Source organism: Muscardinus avellanarius (genome assembly GCF_963383645.1).
Source record: "Muscardinus avellanarius genome assembly, chromosome: 13".
In the NCBI taxonomy this organism is placed as follows: Eukaryota; Metazoa; Chordata; class Mammalia; order Rodentia; family Gliridae; genus Muscardinus; species Muscardinus avellanarius.
The window spans coordinates 81646660-81653739 of record NC_137799.1 but is presented as its reverse complement, the minus strand read 5'-3'; positions in this window follow the sequence as shown (position 1 = coordinate 81653739).

Here is a 7080-nt window from a genome sequence, read left to right as displayed (position 1 = left end):
CCAAGACATTAAAGAAAGAACATACTATGCTTGAAAACTCATGCAAACAAGTTACAAAATTAGTCTGTAATGAGTTTTCAGAGTATATGTCGCATACCAGAAACTGGTAAAATAATCTTATTTTGAAGAAAGAATTCATTGAGAAAATTGGCCTCTTGTAGCTTATCATTCTTCACAGATTCCAAACTTTCATCTTCCAAGTTTTTCTGTTTGGGACTGACCTGCCAAATGCAACCAGACCTACATACAGCTTGGGTCCCCTTTCCTCAAAAGCCCAAGGGCTGGTACAATCGCTCTGCCTGGCGGGTGGGTCCTCTGAGGGACCCAGAGAAGTGCTCAGCACTTACAGCCCTGGTGGGAAGCCAGCACACACACTCTCCAGTATTTCTTCTAGGCCTGCCACTTGATCTCTGCTACTCAGTGGGAATACCAAGAGAAGATGTACTGTAAGTTCTCTATATTTCCAAAATAAGTGGAAAAGCTCTGCGATCTAAGGTCTTGAAGAAGACAAACTTAGAGAAGAGCTTTGGACTTCCCAATCACAGGGGTTAGATCTTCTATAAAGGCCCTTTCTTCCTGTATCTGACATTGTTATACTTAAATTTGCAAGGTCAAAGACAAAGGTTTTCATTTCTTGATTGGGCTCTAGAAGCCTTGATTCAGTCTCCAGGGCCTGAAGGAAGAGATCAACTATAATTCTTCAAGAGAATCTTCAAGGTCTTCAAGGTTCAGATAGCACAACAGCTCTGGGCCGCCCTCATGAATCTTTAGGGTGAAGATGGTGGAGAGGAATTGCTTCAAATGTTCTTGAATCAGTGTGATTCTTGGAAATTCTATAGTCTCAGTGAGAGTGACTCTGTTAGTCAGCCTTCTATTGCTATGACAAAGTACCAGAGATAATCACCTTAAAAGGAATGAAGGCTCATTTATTTTAGCTCACAGTTTCAGAGGCTTCAGTCCATTCATAGCAAGAAGGGTGTGGTGGAATGTATCAGCCTTAAAGAAAAAGGAGACAGCAAGACACCATGTCCCTGGAACACCCCTTTAGTGTACAGGAATCTGCTTAAGTCAAGAGAACAGAGACAGGAATGCCCAGACGAATGAGGACACTGCTTTCTCTCATGTATGCTGGAAACTATGGAAAGCTAGTGTTATCTGTAGAAAGATGGATTTTTTTTCATGTACACCAGGATAGTTGCTCCTTGGGATGCTGGTCATATAAAGAACAAAATAAGCTAATGCTGATGATGCTACTACTCTTGTAGCCTGCATTAAAAAAAAAACCCTCTCCCAGCTCCCAGTGGTAACTGAGCACGCTGTGGAAAAGATACGTGTCCCTTATCCAGCTGGCCACCACTGGGGCCTTTTTCCTGGGGCAGTACTGTGAGGAAAAGGAGGCCTTACCTGGTGAAGCACTGTGAGGGATGGAGGTGTTTCTGTCCGGCTGTCACCACGGGGCTCTGGTGAATCTCCTGTCCATCTTGTCTCCCTGGGGCCATCCCCAGAGCCTTTTCTAATAGACCTCAGGTCTCATCACCTCTCTTTAGGTATCTTCACTGGTCTCTCTGCAACCTATTCCACCATCCTAGTACAACTGGACTATGGACCTTACACGAAGGAAAACTGTTTACCTGTTAACCTGAGAAGCCAACAGAGAGGGAGGGAAGAAGGGCCCCCATATCTCCTTCCTAACATGTCCCTAAGCATGCTGGCACATGTGGTGGCACATGCCTATAATCCTAGTACTTGGGAGACTGAGACAAGAGGATCACAGGTTTGAGGCCAGACTCAGCAACTTAGTGAGACCTTCATCAGTTTAGCAAAAAAAAAAAAAAAAATTAAAAGGGCTGAGCATGTAGCTTGAAAGTAGAATGTGCTTGGGTTCAATTCCTAGCATCAAAAACAAAACAAAAAGCCAGACATGGTTGTGCACACTTCTAATCCCAGCATTTGGGAGGCTGAGAGGAGAATCACAGTTCACAGACAGCCTCAGCTACTTAGTGAGGCCCTTTGTAGCTCACTGAGATCCTGTTTTAATAAAGAATAAAAAATAGGGGTGGAGATGTAGCTTGGAGGTAGAATGGCCCTGGGTTCCATCCCCAGTACTGCAAAAACAAAAACAAAAAACAAGAACACATTCCCAGTGACCTAACTTCCATCCACTGGTGTTCACCTCTTACGGTCCACCACCTCCCAAATCAAGCCATGAACTGGGAACCATCTTTTAACACGTAGGGCATTTCAGACCCAAACTAGAAGAATGATGGTTTGATTTTTAACATGTTCTCCATACCCTGAATTGCTTTACTGCAGCTTTCACTCTTGTTTTGCCAGGTTCTTAATTTACCAAGCTGCCACCTTGAGCACACTCCATGTCTGTGTAGGAGCAGTAGTAAGGAAACTATAACCTAAGAAGAGAAACAGCAGTCACCATTAAAAAGGGTTGTCTAAAGACAGGAGGATCAAAAATTCAAGGCCAGCCTCAGCACTTAGGGAGACCCTGCTTCAAATTTAAAAAATAAAAAGGGCCCTTGCAGCACCAGGCCCCAGAGAGGAGGGGGACTCAGAACGGAACTCAGAGCCACAGAGGAGATAAGCTGGCCCAGCAGCAGTGGCAAGTTCACCGGACGGCTCCAGACCAATGCACTCAACAGCCCACCAGGCTCCAGAGAGAAGCGGCGGACAGCGAGCCGAGGTGAGCCGCTGCGGATCAGCTGGGCAGAATTTGGCAGATTTTTAAGCGCAGGGAGCATCTAAAGCTCCCAGTGGCTGGGCTCAGCACACCCGGCAGGGACTCAGAGTGGAGCTCAAAACCAGAGAAGAAATATGCCGGTCTCACGGCCGAGGGCGCAGCAGCGGCGCCATATTGCCACAGGAGGCAGCAGCAGTGAATTCACCGAGTCCACTACAGCTCCATAAGCGCACTCAACAACAGTGAGTCAAATTGCAGCCCCTAGAGGAGAAATCCCAGTACTGCATTCCCAGGGACTTGACCCAGTGGGGGAGTGGCGGTGGCAGTGATATCACACCATAGGAGAACGCCCAACCTGGCATCCCCCATGGTCTAAAGCAGCCTCGATTAACTCCCTGTGTCTGAGACTCTGCGATACAACCCAGTAAAGGAGTAGTGGGGACTGAGATACCACAGACTCGAGATACAGAGCACCTTAAGTGAAGTCGTAGTGACCCAAGGGAAGAACCCAGAGAAGGCACAAACTTCCTAAATCATGGGAAAGAGGAATAACAATGGAGCAATGAATGCCCACAATCCCACAACATCAGAACCCGATAAAACAGAAATTCAGAGATTTCTAGAAGATCAAATCAGGAAAATAACTGTAGAAATAATAGAGTTGTTTCTAAAAGAATTCAGAGAGAGCCAAAAAGAGATAAAGGATGCAATTAATGAAATAAAGGCCTCAATTCAAAGTACAAACAACCAATTAGACCACATGGAGAATAGAATCTCGCTCCTAGAGGATGAGCAATCCAAAAATAAACGCATAGTTTCTAATGTAGAAAAAAAAATCCGACAGCAGAAATTTGACATTGAAGAAATATGGGCCCATTTTAAGAGAGCAAACCTAAGAATAATTGGAATAGAGGAGAGAAAAGAAGGTGAAACCAAAGGGATCAACAATCTCTTCAAGGAAGTAATAGCAGAAAAATTTCCAAACATAGAGCAAGAGGTCGATACACAGGTCCAGGACACTTATAGAACTCCCTTTAGAGAGGAGCAGAGAAGAGGATCCCCACGCCACATAATTGTCAAAATGACCAATGTGGAAGCCAAGCAGAGAATCTTAAAGGCAACAAAAACAAAGGGCCAAGTGACATTCAGAGGCAAACCAATTAGAATCACTCCAGACTTCGCAAACCAAGTCATGAGAGCCAGAAGGGCTTGGAGTAACATATTCCAAACTCTGAAAGAAAACAACTTCCAGCCAAAAATTTCCTACCCAGCAAAACTTTCTATCAAATTAGATGGAGAAATAAGAAGCTTCCATGACAAACAGAAACTGAAGGAATTTATGTCTTCAAAACCAGCGCTAGAGAAAATACTCAAAGAGATTAACTACAAAGAAGAAATAGGTAACACACAGCAGAACCAGAGAAACAAGATTTTCCATCCAACAGACAACTAAGATTGGTTATCTGTGGAGATTCATTACTTATGTTAGTCTTTTACCTAAATTGTATTGTTTGTTTTTATTGTTGCTAATTTTTAGGATTTCTATTTGGACTATTAATATACCTTCAGATATAGCATTTGAAAATATTTTATCCCATTCTATCAGTAACTTTTAACTCTGTTTACATTGTCTTTAGATATACAATATTTTATTTTTTAGGGAATTTGTATACCCTTCTGTTGCTTGTGCCATTGAAATCATATCCAAGAAATCACTGCCAATTTCAATGTTGTGAGGTTTTATGACCCAGATTTTCTTCTAAAAGTTTATAGTCTTAAGATTTATATTTAGGTCTATTATCTATTTTGAGTTAATATTTGTATATGGTGTTAGGTAAGGGTCCAGTTTTACTCTTTTTCATGTAACTATTATTTTTCAACAATATTTAGTTAAAAGATTATTATTTTCTCCACCAAATGTTTGTGGAAACCTTGTCAAAAATAACTTGACACTATATGGAAGAATTTATCTCTAGGGTTTTATTTAACTCCAGTGTTTTATATATCTTTATATGGTTCCATCCCCAGTACTGCATTTATATGGTTTGAAATCAGAAAATATACATCTTCTAGCTTTGTTCTTCTTAGAGATTGTTTTGGGTACCTAGAGTCCATATTCCATTTCAGGATAGATTTTTTCTGAAAAATAAATAAATAAATAAATAAATAAATATATGACAATTTGACTCACTGTTGTTGAGTGCGCAGATGGAGCTGTAGTGGACTCGATGAATTCGCTGCTGCTGCCTCTGTTGGCAATATGGTGCTGCTGCCACGCCCTCGGCCGTGAGGCTGGTGTATTTCTTTTCTGTTTTTGAGCTCCGCTAAGTCCCTGCAGGGTGTGCTGAGCCCAGCCTCTGGGAGCTTAATATGCTCCCTGCGTTGAGAAATCTGCCGAATTCCTCCCAGCTGATCCGCAGCAGCTCACCTCGGCTCACCGTCTGCCACTCCTCTCTAGAGCCTGGTGGGCTGTTGAGTGCATTGGTCTGGTGCTGTCCGGTGAGCTCGCCGCTGCCGCCGGCAATAAGGCGCTGCTGCCGCATCCTCGGGCCTGAGTCTGGCTTATCTCCTCTCTGGTTCCTAGCTCCGTTATGAGTTCCCCTCCTCTCTGGAGCCTGGTGCTGCAAGGGAAAATGGCACTTACTGCTTTGTGCCGCGGCTCCGGCTGCAGCACTGCGGTCTGGTTTCTTTCTGGTGTCTCGTTTTCCAGCCCTCTTTTTCTCTGTCCCTTGTAATTACATTTTTTTTTTTGTTTCTCTGCTGATGGTGTTTTCTGGCTATGAAAGGCACTGATTTTGTGGTAATAGAGATTGGTTTTTAATGGGGCTCGTAAGCCCCGCTTTTCTCCGTCGCCATCTTCATATTGTATTGATATTAATGTTTCTCAAATTTTAAAAAGGGAAGCAACTTTCTTGTGGTTGCTGACATATATGACACTTCTGTTTGTAGAAAGGCAGTTATGAAGTTTCTCTTACCCTGTATATATTTATACTCACCCCTCCCAATAAAGATCACAGACTTTCCATTTTTGGTAGAATAAAACTTTCCTTTAGAGGTTACTTTTTAATAAAAGCATTAAATCCTTATCAGCACTAAAAAGTCTTATATTATCATCATCATCATCATCTTCATCACCATCACCATCATTATGGATGTCTATGAATTTCATCATCTAACAAAGTTGTCTTCAGAAGTTTGATAGCTGATGGCCAAGTGAGAAGGGGGTCCTTATATTGTAAGACAACCCTTAAAATAAAATTTTTCCTAATAAATTTCCCCTTCAAAAATGTCACTAGTCAGCCAGGTGTGGTGGCGCACACTTGAAATCCCCGCGTTTGGGAGGCTGAGACAGGAGGATCGCGCAGGTTCAAAACCAGCCTCAGCTGGCTTAAGAGACCTGTTTCCAAATAAAATATAAAATAGGTCTGGGAGTAGAGCCCAGAGGTAGAAGGCTGTGGGTTCCAACCCCAGTACCACAAATAAATAAATAAATAAATAAATAAATTAAATTAAATAGGTCTGGAACTATAGCCCGTAGATCGAAGGCCCCTGGGTTCCATCCCCAGTACCACCAAAAAAAAAGTCACTAGTCTCAGAAATAGATGGATGGTGATAGCTACTTATAAATAAATATCTGTATTTATATATATGTACTATAGACAGATGGATAAGCAGGTAAATAAATAGATGATAGATAGATAGATAGATCTTTTATAACTAAAGTGGTATCTTTAAGTATTTGGTTCATAACCAGAAAACATAGACACAACATACTGTATCAACTGCCAGGATGCCAAAGTATTTGAAATAAATTTTAGGTAAGAAAATTTTTTTCAAGTGGTAGCTCTATGTTTAATTATAAAAAAGAATGCCAGTTTTCCAAAACAGCTACCCATTTTACATTTCTCACAGTAATATATGGAGGAATCAGTTATTCCACATCTTCACTAAAACTTATTATTGTCGCCGGGCGTGGTGGCGCACACTTGTAATCCCCGCGCTTGGGAGGCAGAGACAGGAGGATTGCGCAGGTTCAAAGCCAGCCGTGCTGGCTTAAGAGACCCTGTTTCCAGAAATAAAAAGTATAAAATAGGTCTGGGAGTGTAGCCCAGAGGTAGAAGGGCTTCCAGGAACCCCAGTACCACACACACAAAAAAAATAATACATGAGTTCAAAACTTATTATTGTCTATCTTTCTTTATTATTGGTGCATTGTTGTTATACACCTTAATGGGGTATAAAGATGGTAGAAGAATACATGAATACATCACTTATTTAGCTTTTCCCCAGTTCCCACCTCATTCCCTCCCCCTCCCTTATTCTCATGTTTGGATTAGTGATTGACTTTGATATGTTTATGAACGTATGTCATGTGTGTTAGGGAATTT